This window comes from Balaenoptera borealis, assembly GCF_965194805.1.
Source record: "Balaenoptera borealis genome assembly, chromosome: 3".
In the NCBI taxonomy this organism is placed as follows: Eukaryota; Metazoa; Chordata; class Mammalia; order Artiodactyla; family Balaenopteridae; genus Balaenoptera; species Balaenoptera borealis.
In genome coordinates, this window is record NC_138866.1 from 8,777,636 (window position 1) to 8,792,085 (window position 14,450).

General features: G+C 52.8%; 1 protein-coding gene and 1 long non-coding RNA gene across 8 annotated transcripts in view; one reads left to right on the forward strand and one right to left on the reverse strand.

Moving 5' to 3' along the window:
• Positions 1–55: 55 nt before the first annotated feature.
• LOC309625303 lies at positions 56–1,025 on the reverse strand. Its single transcript, XR_014242443.1, has 2 exons — positions 489–1,025; positions 56–215 (listed from the first exon to the last, which is right to left on the reverse strand). It is a non-coding gene; the product is annotated as an uncharacterized lncRNA (long non-coding RNA).
• A 28-nt stretch (positions 1,026–1,053) lies between these two features.
• SYNE3 (spectrin repeat containing nuclear envelope family member 3) overlaps positions 1,054–14,450 on the forward strand; it is an 89,821-nt gene continuing 76,424 nt past the window's right edge. For 2 of the 7 annotated variants that reach the window (XM_082384488.1, XM_082384492.1), the window contains exon 1: positions 1,124–1,188. The gene's annotated coding sequence lies outside the window, so the exon portion shown is untranslated. Of the gene's footprint in view, positions 1,189–2,253; positions 2,395–3,138; positions 3,223–14,450 lie in introns of all 7 variants that reach the window. The other 5 variants (XM_082384489.1, XM_082384490.1, XM_082384494.1 and 2 more) reach the window with 5 other exon arrangements.

The window sequence follows — 14,450 nt, forward strand, 5'->3', positions numbered from 1 at the left end:
GAGGGTTGGTCAGCCAAACTAAGGAACCAAAGAGGAAAACACCCTCTGGGAAGCATTAGATTTGGGACATTTACTTAACTTTTCATCTGCAACATGGGCGTAGCCACACCTGAATTGTGAAGACTGGAGTCCACGTGGTACAGAGTTCTGCAAGTTGTATCCTTCGTGAGCGGCTCTCATCCCCATCCAAAGGAGGCGGACCCGATCGTGCAAACCTGTGATTACTCGGACAAAGATCAGCGCTGAGGTGGGGGACAGTCCAAAGGCCTGAATGTGCTGGGAGCACAAAGGCAGAGGCAGATAAGATTTAGACTTTCTGCTTTAAGGTTAAAGACTTGGAGTCCCTGGATCTCGGGTTTGCGAACGCGTGGGAGGAAGTGTCCGCTGGGGGGCGGGTCGCGCGGGGAGACCGAAGGGGAGGCACATTCTAGCGCCTCGGGTTTGTAGGAGGTTGATTATGGGTGGGATTCACATTCCTCGTGACTCACCCCCCATCGCCTCCTCTCGGCATCCTGGGTGTCTCCCATCCGAGCCTGGGGCGCGAAGATCCCTCACAAGGTGGCTCCTGGGACTGTGGGGTGGGAGGGGCCGGATGGGGCGCCCCCTCTGTCAGGCTGGCTGATAAGTGTCACTTCCTCCTTGGATTTCGCGCCTCCGGGAGGGGAGCCCCTGCCTTTGCCCCCATCTCGGCTCCCAGAGGGCAAGACCTCCCAGGCCCCCAGCCTCCTCCCCAAGGCTGGACGCACAGAGGAAGTCCGCAGATCGAACTTTCCCCCGGGGCGCGGCAGCTCCGCGCCATCCGCAAGGATGAGACCCGGGCGGAGGCAGGCGGGGGGCGGGGCTCGGGGCGGCTCCCGAGCCGGAGAGGGCAGCCCCAGGCGCGGGGCCTGGGGTGAGAGTGGGGACCCCCCCACGGCAGCGCTCCTTCCGCCCGCCGGACTGGGGCCGAGCCTCGGGGGCCTCCGCCGAGCGCGCGGAGCCCGGCGCGTCCCTCTCTCGCCCCGCCACCTTGGAGGGGCCTGGGGGCGGCTCCCTTGCCGGGTCCCCAGAGGACTGGGCGGGGCGGGGGCGAGTGTCCGTGTCCCGCCCCGGCCCCGCCCAGCCCGGAGCCTCTCCGGACGCAGGGAGGGGTAGGGCGGTTCGGCCCGGAGTGCCCGCGGCGCCGCGCTCCTGCAAGATCCCGGCCGGGTAAGTGGCGCGGGGCCGGGAGGCCGGGACGGGGACCGAGAGGGTCGGGTCCTCACCCCCCCTGCCCAGCCGTGGCGCATCCCCCAGGGATCGGGGTCGCTGAAAGTCAAGGGGACCTGGGGAGGCGCGCCCGGCGCGGGGGCGGGGGCCCGGGCGTGACAGCTGCGGGCGGGCGGGTATTTTTAGTTTAAACCCAACCATTTCCTGCCGCCTGCGAAATCCCCTAGCCTTTCTGCTCCCCAATCCTGGAGGTTCGGTCCCCAGGAAAAAGCCCGTAAGCCCCGGGCAGCGCGTCCCCGGAGGGCCGGGCGCCGCCTCCAATCTTCGCTCTGCCTCCACTTGGGGCGAGCGGACCTGTCCCTGCGGGCTCGCGCCGCCGCGTGTCCCCGGACCGGGCGGTAAACGCCGGCAGGAATACCCGCTCCGGGCGACCACGAGCTCGCTCCGTAGTGCCTGAGAGAGCCCAGAGCCCATGGTAGGAAGAGGAAGCCGCACCCGCAGGCAGGATCAGTTTCCTTCAGAGCCCCCGGCTGTGCAGCCTTGGGCAAGCTTCTCAGCCTCTCTGAGCCTCATCCCACATCTCTAAAGGAGGGGAGAGTGAGGGCAGAAATCTCTTGTGGGGCCTGAAGGAGCCCCACATGGATGCTGACTCCTCTTAGAATCTTCAGATCTTGACTCCAAACAGTGGATCTGGTGGACGTGGCCTGTTGGTCGTCCCAGGAGCAGTGAGTGCCCAGCGCAGCCCACTGACCTCCGCTTCAAAACTCTAAGGCGGGGAACTCCAGCTGCGGTGGGGTGATAATAAATGTTATTGTTTTATCACTTTGGCCCTGAAGCTCTGGCCCAAGGCTGCCCTGGGACCCTCTCCCAGGTTCCTCCTGGCACTAATGAGGGGCCTTTTACAGCCAAGGGCTGCCAGTGGGGGAGCCTGATGTGCCCGGAGCGGGGGCGGGGGGGGGCATGCCTCGTTTCACATGAAGGAGGGCAGGAGGAGACGGGGAAAAGTGACTGTCCTCCCAGTAAAGGGAGCATGTCACAAAATCGCTGCCCTTCTGAGCTTGACAGGACAGCCTCCTTCATCCAGAGGAAACAGGTCCAGAGAGGGGGAGTGATTTGCCCAGAGCCACACAGCCAAAAACAGAACTTGACTCTTGAAGGGTCCAGCCCTGCCTCCTGCACAGCCAGGACAGCCAACAGCTATCAGAGGTCAGGAGCTGGGAGGCAGAGGGGGAGTGCACTGTGCCAACAGGCTGTTTTGCCCTGTTTCCTGTAACCATGCCCCAGCGGAGCTCTCTGACACGTGTGGGTCTGTGCATTCCTCAGGCAGACGGCCACAGCTGTGCCAAGCCTGCAGGCCCTGGGGCATCATGTGCAGCCAGAGAGGCCCCTTGGAGGGCAGCTGGAGGGGGTGTGGGCTGGGAGGGCTTATTTCTGGAACTCATTCCTCTCTTGCTGGGGCTCCTGAGGAGAGGACCTGAGGATTTGCTGGCGGCTCTGAGGGGAGTAGTGAGAATCTGGGCTCAGGTTTCTGCCCCAGGGTGCAGGCTGGCCTCCAGCGCACGCAGGCACCCTTCAGGGGAAGTCTGAGTTCCTTCTGTCTCCATGGGAACAAACCTCTAGCCCGGGTGTTTTGCATGTTTTCCCACAGCCAGGGACCTGTCCTTGCCTGGGTGGCCCCTCTGCCTTGTGATGCAGAAACCTGGGGCGGGGACTGTTGGGGGAACAGGCTTGGCTGCAGGGTGACCGTGACCTCCATGCTGGGGAGGCAAGACCGGGCAGGTCCAGCACAACCTCCAAAGCGCCCTGGAGCCCCTGGGTGCCCGGTGGGCAGCAGGGCCTCCCGTATTGCTCAGCTGTTAGAAACGAGGGTGGACGTCAGACTAGCTGTTCCAGCCCTGCCTTAGCCTTTTCTCAGCTGTGTGATCGTGGAAACGTTACTTCGCCTTTCAGGGCTTCAGTTTGCTTCCCCACGAGATGGGATGACCATACCGCCCGCTGAGAGAATGAAATGGGACTTCCCTTCAACAGTGTTCCGTGCGTGTCCGCCTCAGCACATGGGAGCAGGTGTCACAGTTTGGGGTGATGGGGTCTGGTTAGGACACCTGAGTTTCCTCCCCCTCAGTTCCACCCTCTCCCCCTCTGTCTTGATGTCCCCATGTCTGTCAAATGGCGGATGGCCTTGATCATCTCCCTCCGAGCTCTTCTGGCACTGAAAGCTGGCCCTTGACCCAGGCAGAGAGATTTGAGAGGCACCAGGAGGGGACTCCAGGGGACTCTGGGCTCTTAGGCAGCATTTCCTGTCTCTCACCTCCTAGGATTCTGACCGCAGGCAAGGCTGCTACTCCTGGCCCAGGGACAGATGAGGAGAGAGATACAGACGCCAGGAGTGGTGGAGTCAGGATTTGAACTCGGGGCTTTTTTTTTTCCTTTCCTTTTCTTTCCTCCTTCCCCTTCTTCCTCTTCTTCTTCTTCATTTTAATTGAAGTATAATTGATTTACAATGTTGTGTTAATTTTTGCTGTACAGCAAAGTGATTCAGTTATACATATATGGTTTTTTTTTTAAATTTTATTTATTTATTTATTTATTTTTGGCTGCATTGGGTCTTTGTTGCTGTGTGCGGGCTTTCTCTAGTTGCGGTGAGCAGGGGCTACTTTTCATTGCACTGCGTGGTCTTCTCATTGAGGTGGCTTCTCTTGTTGTGGAGCACGGGCTCTAGGCACGTGGGCTTTAGTAGTTGTGGCTCGCGGGCTCTAGAGCACAGGCTCAGTAGTTGCGGTGCACGGGCTTAGTTGCTTCGCGGCACGTGGGATCTTCCCGGGCCAGAGCTCAAACCCGTGTCCCCCTGCATTGACAGGCAGATTCTTAACCACTGCACCACCAGGGAAGTTCTATATATATATTCTTTTTTTAATATTCTTTTCCATTATGGTTTATCATAGAATACTGAATATAGTTCTCTGTGCTATACAGTAGTACCTTGTTGTTTATCCATTCTATACATAATAGCTCACATCTCCTAACCCCAGCCTCCCACTCCATCCTTTCCCCAGCCCCCTCCCCCCGGCAACCACAAGTCTTGAACTCAGGGCTTTTGACTTGATGCTCTTCACTCCACCACACTGCCTGTCTCAGACGATACAAGGACAGTGTTATACGTCAATTATCAGGAGGACAGTACTGATGAGGCAGGATCCAATCAACGTTAAGACATTGGCATTTGCTGGAAGAAGTGGATTCCAAACTTTTTTTTTTTTCCCGTAATATCTAAAAGTAGCCCAGCTGGATCACAGAGAGAGGAACCTGGGAGGAGCCGATGGAAGTTGGGGAAGTGTCTGTCCACCCTCTCGGCCCCTACCCACCGGCCAAGGAATCTTTGCTTCAGGACTTAAGGATGAATTCCCTGGCAGTGAGCAGCTAGGAAGGAGATGGGGGGACGGACGGTCCTGGCAGCAGAAGCCTTGATTTTGTCATCATCAAAACAGAGTTAAGAGGCCCCAACACCTCCCGGTGGGGTTGCTGGGAGGATAAATGAGACAACTGGAGACAACGCTCAGTGGAATGCTTGGCGTGGGGGGGACACACCAGAAAGAGGCGTTACCATGGTGTTATTATTACTAATCCTCCTAATGTCGTTGCAACAATGTAGTGTGGCCTGCACCTCTTGCCTGGATTTCTAGGCTGCACATTTGGCAAAGGGAATCCTAGCACACCCAGAATACTTTGAAAGACTCAGGGGAAAGGCAGAGGCTGCTTAGGAAATTAGAAAGGTCAAAACACAAGCACACTAACATGAGTTGACTAATCTATATACATCTCATGTAATATATACATGAGATGTAAAATGGTGGCAAAAAGCAAGAAGGTGATTACCTTAAATAAAAGTCAAGTATCACCTTGGGCTGGGGGGAGAGGAGATTGGGATTGAGAGGGTCATGGTCGGGGGGGCAGGGGTTATGAGGGAATTCACCTTGTAATTACTTGTGAGTACAGGTATGTTTCATGCATCCCTCTATACCTAGATCCTGTTTCACAAATTTAAGCAGGTTTAAAAAAAAAAAAGGCAAGGGAATGATAATGCAAAATCAAGGTGGTCATCTGTGGTGGGGGAGAGGGTACAGGGTCAGCCTGCTCCATTCTCAGTGGGATCCACTGGTTCTGTGGGCTCGGGGGCATTATTTAAAAATATTTTTATGCTTCATCACTTGCAAATAAGAAACAAATACATATACAATGTATATAATATGTAAATAGAATACATATATAATGTAATACAATGTATATTCCATTGTTTATATATCAAATCATACATACAAATAAAATTAGAAGGTAATATAGAGCATTTTCACAAAGCTCTCTTAGAAATTCACACACCTCCCAGAGATTCAAATGTTAATCTGCCTGTGTTTAAAAAATAAAACAAACACAAATCCTGTTGTATAACAGACACATGGTTTCTCATTCAGTAGAAGTAATCTCCCTCTTCTGAAGTCATAACAAGAAAGTGACTTTCACACTCTACCATCTCAGATGATCAACAGGACTTTTTAAAGTCCTGGCCTCATGATTTATGCTTCTGAAATCAGAAAATCCTGACGTATTTGAGCTGGAAGGAACCTCAGGTCCCCTGGACCCATCTGCCGGTTTTACGGCCGAGGGAATGCGAGGCATGTAGTTAGAGAAGACAGTTCGCTCTGTGCTGCTACTACTGACTCTCATCAGGACCCCACCCACCACACCTGTGCCGCTACTACTGCTAGTACTGCAAGGCAGGGAAACGGGTGGTATATCTGAGATTAAACTGATGCGATCGTTTCAATTTTACAAAGTCAGAAGAGAGCTACAACAAGCGGTGACCACAGCACTTCCGGGACTTCCGTGGACAGAAACATCACCGAAGGAAATATACAAGCAGTGCCTTTCCTCCTGGAAGCCCTCTTAGGGCTCCTCCTACTCTTTGCAGGGCATGCTTGATATATTTATAAATTATCAAAGCAATTTCGTGCCATGGATGTGGTGATCCCCATTTTTCAGTTGGGGAAACAGGTTCAGAGAGGTTAACTGTCTTGCCCCAAATCATATGACAGGTAAGCGATGAGGCAGGAGTTTCACCCCAAGGGAGTACTAAAGAGACGAGAAACTGTTTTAAGTGTGCTGTGTGTGAGCACACCCTTCACTCCTCAGAAGCCAAAGCCCACAGTGGCCACTGGTTGAAGTCAAGAGTTTTATTTGAGATCTGGAAAGGGCTGAGCCCCTCCCAAGTGACATTTGCTGAAATAATGCAGCAGGGCTGACTCACTGGGAGAGCCTCTTTCCTTGTTGTTGCAAAGAGCTGGCCTTTCTGTGATGCTAGGAGGTGCCCTCATTCACAGACCTGTTTGACCTTCACCTGGGCTGGTCTCCGTTTCCTGCCCTTTAAAAAGGGAGGTTGGAATTAGGAGATCTCTAAGGTGCCTTGAAGTCTGAATGTTTCCTCTCATCTAAGAACCACAGCCTCACGGTAGGTGTTTGGGGACCTTCAGTCTGGCCGCTGCAGTCTGCCCCCCTGCCCCTCCCAGGAGGGGTCAGGTCACTTAATCGGGTGATTCCCTGCTTATCTGCCTCCAATGCCCCCCCCCCCGCCCCCTTGCTCTAAGGATTAAGTCCCAAGCCTCCAGCCTACTGGGCTGGCATTTCATGCTTTCTACCGCTGGGCTACTTCCCGGTCCCACGAGGCGCCAGACTCATCCCGATCTTTCCCACCTCCAGACTGTGCTCCAGAGGTTACCTCTGCCCAGCTGTTACCTCCCCACCAACACCTGGCTAGACATCACCTCCTCCTAGAAGTCTTCCTCAACTACCCGGTCAGGGTTGGTGATTCTGTTTCCATGGTCTCATTGCACTTTGCAAGTGATAGGTAGTTTTCAGTTTTCGTGTTGATTTCCTGCTAGACTATGACCTCCTGGAGGGCAGGCATAGAGGATTATTTATTCTCACGTCCCAACCAGAAAGAGGTTATTATTATTTTCATTATTATTATTTAGCGAAAAGGCTTTACGGTTTAAAACAGGATCTTACAAACTTGAGGGCAGCTGATGCTCATACCACCCCTGAATGAAGCGGTCAGGGCACTTCCTAATAATTCCCAGGACACAGAGGAGAAAGGTGACCGGAGGCTGGGGAGAGAAGGTGTCACGCGCCTTCTCTCCCTTTGTGGCCCTCTTCAGGGGACTTTCTCCTTGGAGAACCGTCCATCTTCCTGGACTCTCCCGGGTCTGGCCCTGGAACTCTGGACACATCTCTTGGCCTCTCTGGGACTCAGACCTGACGTTTGTTCTCTCTCCTGTTCACGCCCAGCGTTTGCGCCGGGTCTTCCTTCTTGCTCCTTCCTCTGCATGAAGCGTGCCTCCCCCAGGCCTTTCCGTGGCTGCTCCTTCTTTTCTTGGAAATCTCACCTCACAGTCACAGCCTCCAGGGGGTCATCCTGCCCACCCAGTAATGCCCATCCCATCCCCTGCCCCTCTCTACCCTGTCCTTATCTCCCTGTTTTATTGTCTCTCTAGCACTTATCACTACCTGAAATTATCTTAGTTATTTATTTACAATCGAGTTTAGCTTCTGTCTCATCTACCTGAAAACTCCAGGAGGGTGAGATTGTTTTTCTGTCCCCAGAGCAGCCTGGCCGTTGTAGCTGCTCAACACGTATTTACGGAATGCAGGAATGAATGGATCAATGAATGAATGAAAGAATGTCTAAGCTGATGGGCTGGATGGGAAGCCGTGAGCCCCCTTGCCTGGTTTATCGTGTCAGTTAACATCTGTTCAGCCCTTACTGAAGTTTCTCTGCGTTTTCTCTCTTTATCTTCACAACTGTTCCGTGACGTGTGCTCCGATAGTCCCGTTTACAGTGAGGTTAACTCAACTGTCCTCAGCTAGCTCACAGTGAAGTTAAGAACTGAACTCAGACTATCTGATCCCAGAGCTCATGCAGGTCTACATTGGCCTTTCCATGCTGGGAGTGCACTGGGCAGGACGCGGTGAGTCAGACCCAGGACTCAGGCCTCCTTACCAGGGCTTCTAGTTCTTTCTCTGCAATCCCCAAAGGCTCTCACACTGCCAGGCCATTCCTCAAAGGAAATCCTCTCTGTGTGGAAATCCTCTCTGTGTGTCATAGGGGTTCAGGAATGCCACGGGTTCCCCAGAGCTGGGGCCCACCCTGGAGCACCCTGCCCTGCACACGCCCTTTGCTAGCTTGGACCCAAGGATCTCCACCTGCGGCTGGCTCACCAGCTGTCCGAACTTGGTGACCGCAAGCCGGTGGCTGTAGATTGGATGTGGGCCAGTTGGGGTTGCCAGGTTACATTCCTTTCCTCAGAGCCTGGCAACCATCGAGCCTGGTTTATGTAATTGGCCTATTTATCGGTTTGTTGATTTCAAACTCAACTTTGCTCAGAAATAATTTTAGAAAATGGATTTTTTAAAAAGTCCATCTTGTGGTGTCTCATCCCCATTTCCTTCTGGATAAAACCACCTGAAAGCTTAAGTCTTTGCTTGTTGCTGCTTGCTCCCTTGAGGAAGGGAGGGGAGGTCCCCATAAGTTCCTATATTTGTCCCCTATTGAAATCGGCTCCTGGCTGGAGCCAACTTTGCTTCGGGAGCCCTAGAGGCACACGTTTGTGCCAGAGATCTGGGCCCTTCCGCCCTAGAAGCTGCTCTCCTTGGGCAGCCGCATTCCTTCAATGCGCTGACTGAGATGGACACGTCCCTGCCCTGGGTGGGAGCAGTCTGGTGGGGGGAGGTAGATGCTTTAAACAGACTGTCCCATCCCAGGGACTATGGCTCAGCTCCCAGGGAGCTGGGAGAGGCCCCATGATGGACCCTTTAATTTTGTCCTTTTGGGCCTCAGTTCCCTTCTCTGCAAAGGTGGGGGGGGGACACGTGCTACACTCTTCACCGGGCTTGGTATGTGTGAGCAGGTATCACAAGCCACAAAACCCCGCCTGGAGCTAAGGGATTGTTAAATGCTAGTTTAGCCCACAGAGCAAGGTGTCACCTGTCTTCCTATGCAAAGGAGAGGTAGACCTTCTACTTTGCCTGATTTTTCTCTGCTCTTGGGCCTGAGGTGTGGAACCGGCAGCCTGGAATGGTGACATCAGACAGACCTGGGCTGAGACCCTGATTCTGCCACCTGCAGTGTGATCTTGGCAAGTCACATAAGCTCTAGGGGCCTGGACAACTCGCCGGTTCAGGGGGTCTGGTCACACCTTCCCTGCAGAGCTGGTGTGAGGGGCAGATATGATCACAAGTTTACGAGGTATTCCCAGCTCCAAGCAGGTGCTTGGTCCCACTTCCGGTCTCTTCCTTCTCCAGCCTTCCCGAGCACTCCCCATTCACCCGAGGCGCTCCCTAGCTGGGAGGTGACTTTGATGACAATTTGGGTCACTTGGAAGGGAGCTCGGCGCTTCCGCCTGCCTCGGCCCCGGCACTGGCACTTGTTGGATCCAGCGCAGCTGCTGGTGAGTCAGCCCAGGCTCAGGTGTTCTTGGCCGAGGCCCGTCCGGGGGGGGCGTGATGGGCTGGAGTCGACCCAGCCTAAGCCTGTCTCCTTCGGAGGACTCTTATTGGGGTACACAGGGTGCAGACCACATACCTCAGTCATTCGTTTCCTTCCCAAGGTCCCAGCCATCCCTAATGGCCAATGCAATTTTGTTCTTTCGTAGAATTAATTATGGGAAAAAAGTCAATGTCACCACTCCAGGCCCTATTGTCTGACTCCCAGTCTGGCCTCAGGGTCCCTTTCAATACAGCGAGGGAGCTTAAACTAGATCAGAGCTCTGAGTTTGGACCAGGGGGCTACTAGTAGCTGACAGGATGACTGTGGTGCACTAACTGAGAGCACAGGTGACATAACTCCCTTCTGTCTTCCTCTCCATCTTCCTTCTTTTTAATCCTTCTGATTATCCTATGTTCTCATCATCACCTGGGCGCCGCCTTCGGCTAAAGGGTGAATCTCTGGACCTGGGACTGCTTATCTGTATTTTGTCAAAGCTCCCCGGGTGATTCTCGTGCACAGAGATGGTTGAGAAGCCCTGGATTTTGTGCAGAGACCATCTCCGTGTGGAGCTAATCTGGTCTGACACCTCTGACACTTGCCCATCTCTCTCTATGGGCTGACCACCAGATAGAGATAAATAAATGGTGTTTATATTCATTGCATTTATTCCTTTTGATGTTCTATACATGGCAATCGATCCTCACCCTGGCTTTCTATTTAAGGTAAAAATAAAAGGTCTCCTCTTAAAATAAATTTAAGTTTCAACGGGTTGAATTTCTTACAAACGAACGAGAAAAAAATAATAGTGCAGGCGTCCCCAGATGTGGCCCAAATCATGGATGTGATGATGCACAAATGGCCAAAGTGTGTAAAAACATGGAACTAGATGACTTCCAAGGGCCCCTCAAAGCCTGACATCCTGATGGATCCAAGGAGTGCTCACCATAGCTGCCCTTTAAACTCTCCAGAAGTGAAAAGGAAATAGAATTTCAGGTGAACAAACCCTGCCTGACCCCAGCTGGCTTTTTCGGCTTGTGTCCCGGGGCACCTACCTATTATCACTGGAGAGTTGGCCTGTGTGCCTCCTTTCAGAGTGATTGTGAGGTTCCTATTGTCTTTGAACTGTCTTCTAGGGATTCATGCCGTGGCACCCCCTGGGGAGGGTGGAACCCAATCCAGGATCCAGGTATGATTCCGGTACCGTCCTGAAGGGCGTGGGTAGGTGGCCCCAACAATGTCCCTGACAGCGCTGGGAAGACCTCACCTTCATGACAAACACTACCTAAGTGTCTCTAAGTAAGGGGAACTCCGGAGGGAAAACTCTGCTGAAGACACGGCTCTCAGCATTTGGAAAACTTTGCCTGATCAGCCCGTTCTGGATATCAGGGACTGCGTACTATTATATTTCCTGAAAGGAATAGTAAGGAATCTTCTGGATTCCCAGACCTGGAAGAATGCTATGCTGATAGGTAGGGTTGGGGTGAGGTATCTCCCTTGAGCTGATAGAACAGAGGTCAGCAAACTTTTTCTGTAAAGGGACAGATGGTAAATATTTTTGGCTTCATGGACCATTTGGTCTCCAGCGCAATTATTCAGTTTTTCCATTGTATCTAGAAAGCAGCCATAGACACTTTGGAAATGAATGGGCGGGCTGTGTTCCGATAAAGCTACCTGGGGACACTGGAATTTGCATTGCATGTAATTTTCACCTGTCATGAAATATTACTCTTCTTTTGATTTTTTTCCAACCATTTAAAAATGAAAATATCACTCAGCTGGAGAGCTGTACAGGAACAGGCAGTGGGCCACGGTTCAGCAGTCCCCTGCTCTAGAAACCTTCTCTGCAGTGGAGGGTGGACCTTAAAGATGTGAGCAAATCACTGTTCTAATCATTTCAGTTCTTACAAATAGAGCTCTGAAACAGGTCTGAGTCTCGTGTCTGTTGGTTAAAATAGAATCTAGTGTTAGTTTTTGTACTTAGTTCATTCATCAGCAAATATTAGGTCTAGTGGTGAAGAGGGAGGGAGAACACTGGTCCTGGGCTGGCTATGGAAACTTGAGCAGATGGCTTAGCCTCTCTGAGTCTCAGTGCTTTCATCTGTAGAGTCAATAATAGTGGGACCAATCAAATCAATGAAATAATCAATGCAAGACAGTTCACTTCTGGCACATAGCACACCCTTCACGAAGGCTAGCTATTTCCTCTCACTTCCATAGAGTTCAAGAGCACAGGGATGTTTTATCCCTTTATCCAGCAACCCTGCACAGTAGATCTTATTTAGCACTTTATGGAGGAAGAGGCCCAAAGAAGTTACAGAGCTTGTCCAAGGACACAAGCTAGTAATAAATGGTAGAGCTTGAAGACTGTGACTTGAAAGACCTAGCTTTCTCTATGTGATGCCCTTGCAGACAGCCAGACAGGAGAATAAATCTAGTTTCTCTAGGGACTTGTGGAGGTGGTTAATTTAATGACCTTTTCGTCTAGAGCCAGGCTCTTATAACTCCTCCATGCTGTGCCTCAGATTCTTGGGGAGACCAGCATCATTTGGGGGACCTCACAGCCCTCTAGCAGTTTGGGGAGGCACCAGGCTGAGGGGTTTCTGTGAATATTTTAGGGGGAACTTTGTTGCTCTGCATGGAGCTCTGGTTTAGAAGCCCCAGCGTGGAAACAGGCATCTGGGCAAGATTTTAAGTTTTTCTGAGTCCTCCTGGGAGAGAACGTCTGTGGTGTGTGTCTCTGCAGGGCTAGTAGGGAGGGTTCTAGAAGACAGGATTTAAGGCAGCTGCTTTTGAATAATGGAATCATCAGGATCTTGGGAAATAAATAGCAGAGGTGGGTTCCTGACCAGTTTTATGCCTTGGTTTTCTCTTCTGTATAATGGAGATGGAAAAGTCGTCATTAGCTGCCTGTTTCTTGAGCCCAGCACGTGTGTGTTGGACGCCTACAATGGTTCTCACTCTGAACACACAAAGGAAGTCTGGGGAGGAAGTCTGACCTTGGATAGGGGAGGCCTCGGGAGGTAAAGCTCAGACAAGGGAAACAGTGAAGGGACCAGAGAGCCTGCAGCAGCCTGGGAAGGTGGCCGAGCCAGTGTTTCCCACGCCCCTGCACTTGTCTGAAGACTTAATCAGAGAAGGGAGGAACACGGGCATTAGACTCACCCATCGCTGTGCCCTCTGTTCCCACTCGGTTACAGGGGGGAAAAGCTGCCCTGGACCCTGGCTGCGAAAAACCCAGCCCTCACCTGTGAGTGGCTGAGAGGCTGGCGGGGGAGGGGTGTTGGGAGGAAACATGAAGGTGGAAGTAAGTGTGACCAGCTGTTCCCAATTTGCCCAAGACTGAGGGGTCTCCTGGGACACAGGACTTTTGGAGCTAAAACTGGGGAAGCCCCGGGCAAACCAAGACACTTGGGTCACCCTAGTTAGTCAGAGCCCTGCCATCCTGACTGTGGCACTGGGCAGTCTGGGTCACAATGGACAGTGTAAGAGGGGTCATCTGCCCCCTGAGCCTCGGTGCCCCCTCAGACTTGATTGCCCCTCCTCTGAGCTCCCAGAGCCCCCGTGCACGAAGAATCACTGGCTCTGCTGTCCCCCAAGTCTGTGAGCGCGTGAAGACAGAAACCACTCTGTCCTCGGACCAGCCTCTGCCTGTCCCTGAGCACAGAGCCGGTAGTAAATGCTGTAGGGTGAAGGAATGAGGGTTGAGGGTCTCCGCCTTCATTTCCTCCACGCTGGGGACAAATTACTCAGATGCCAGTTCATGCTTTGCTACTTTGCACATGCTGTTCCCTATCCTGCATGCCCTTCCCTCCCTTGGCAGTCTCTCACCATGCTGTGTCCCCTCTGAGCTGAACCTTAACTCTCTAACTGGCCTTCTCTGTTCATTCATCTTCCCCTCCGACCCCTGACATGATGAGCTCCTCAAGGGAAGGTCCCAGCTTAGTATTTTCTCTGCTGCACTTGGCACCTGTAAAGGTTTCTTGAACAAATGAGTGGCGCTGAATATGTAGAGCAGCGATTCATTCATTCACTCACCAACTCCTTGCCGAGGTACGACCGCATGCCAGGCACTATTCTAGGGAGAGGGATGGGAGCAGTGGACACGACTGGCAAAATTTTTGCTCTGATGGAACTTACATTCTAGAAGGTTCTAGAATCATCTAGCTTCAACAAGCAAGCAATAAGTAAACAGACCATATCCGAAGGTCACATGCCCTGGCCAGTTGCTGCCAGGCTGGAGGCTGCAGTTCCGTGGAGGGGAAGTGATTCAGGCCCAGCACATGTGGCTCCCCTCCTGTGGATGCAGAATGGACACACCTTCCCCTGGGTGGTGGCGGCCCTACTGTTAAGCGCGGTCAAGTCGGGGAGGGTGGCATTTGCCTTTCATGCAAATCCTGTAGGCCATCAGTCCTTGCAAGAAAATCCACTAAAGCTAGCATTGTGCAGCAGGAGGGGAAAAACACATTTTAGGAGGTCATGTGGTATTTGTGCCGAGTGTGGGAGGCCCCGTGTGTCTGACCCTGGCCCCCGGGGCGGGAGTGCAAAGAATGGGGCTCACATGCTGACCGCCCCTCTCCCCGAGCTGCGTGGGTGACCTTGCTGGGCAGCAGCAGGAGGGCCATGGGCTCTGCTAAGGGATTGTTGGGGAGCCCAGATTCCTCCAGAAGGAAAGGGATTAAACTCCCTCCCATCAGGGGGATGAGGTTGGTCCGCTTCCAAGCGCTGCACA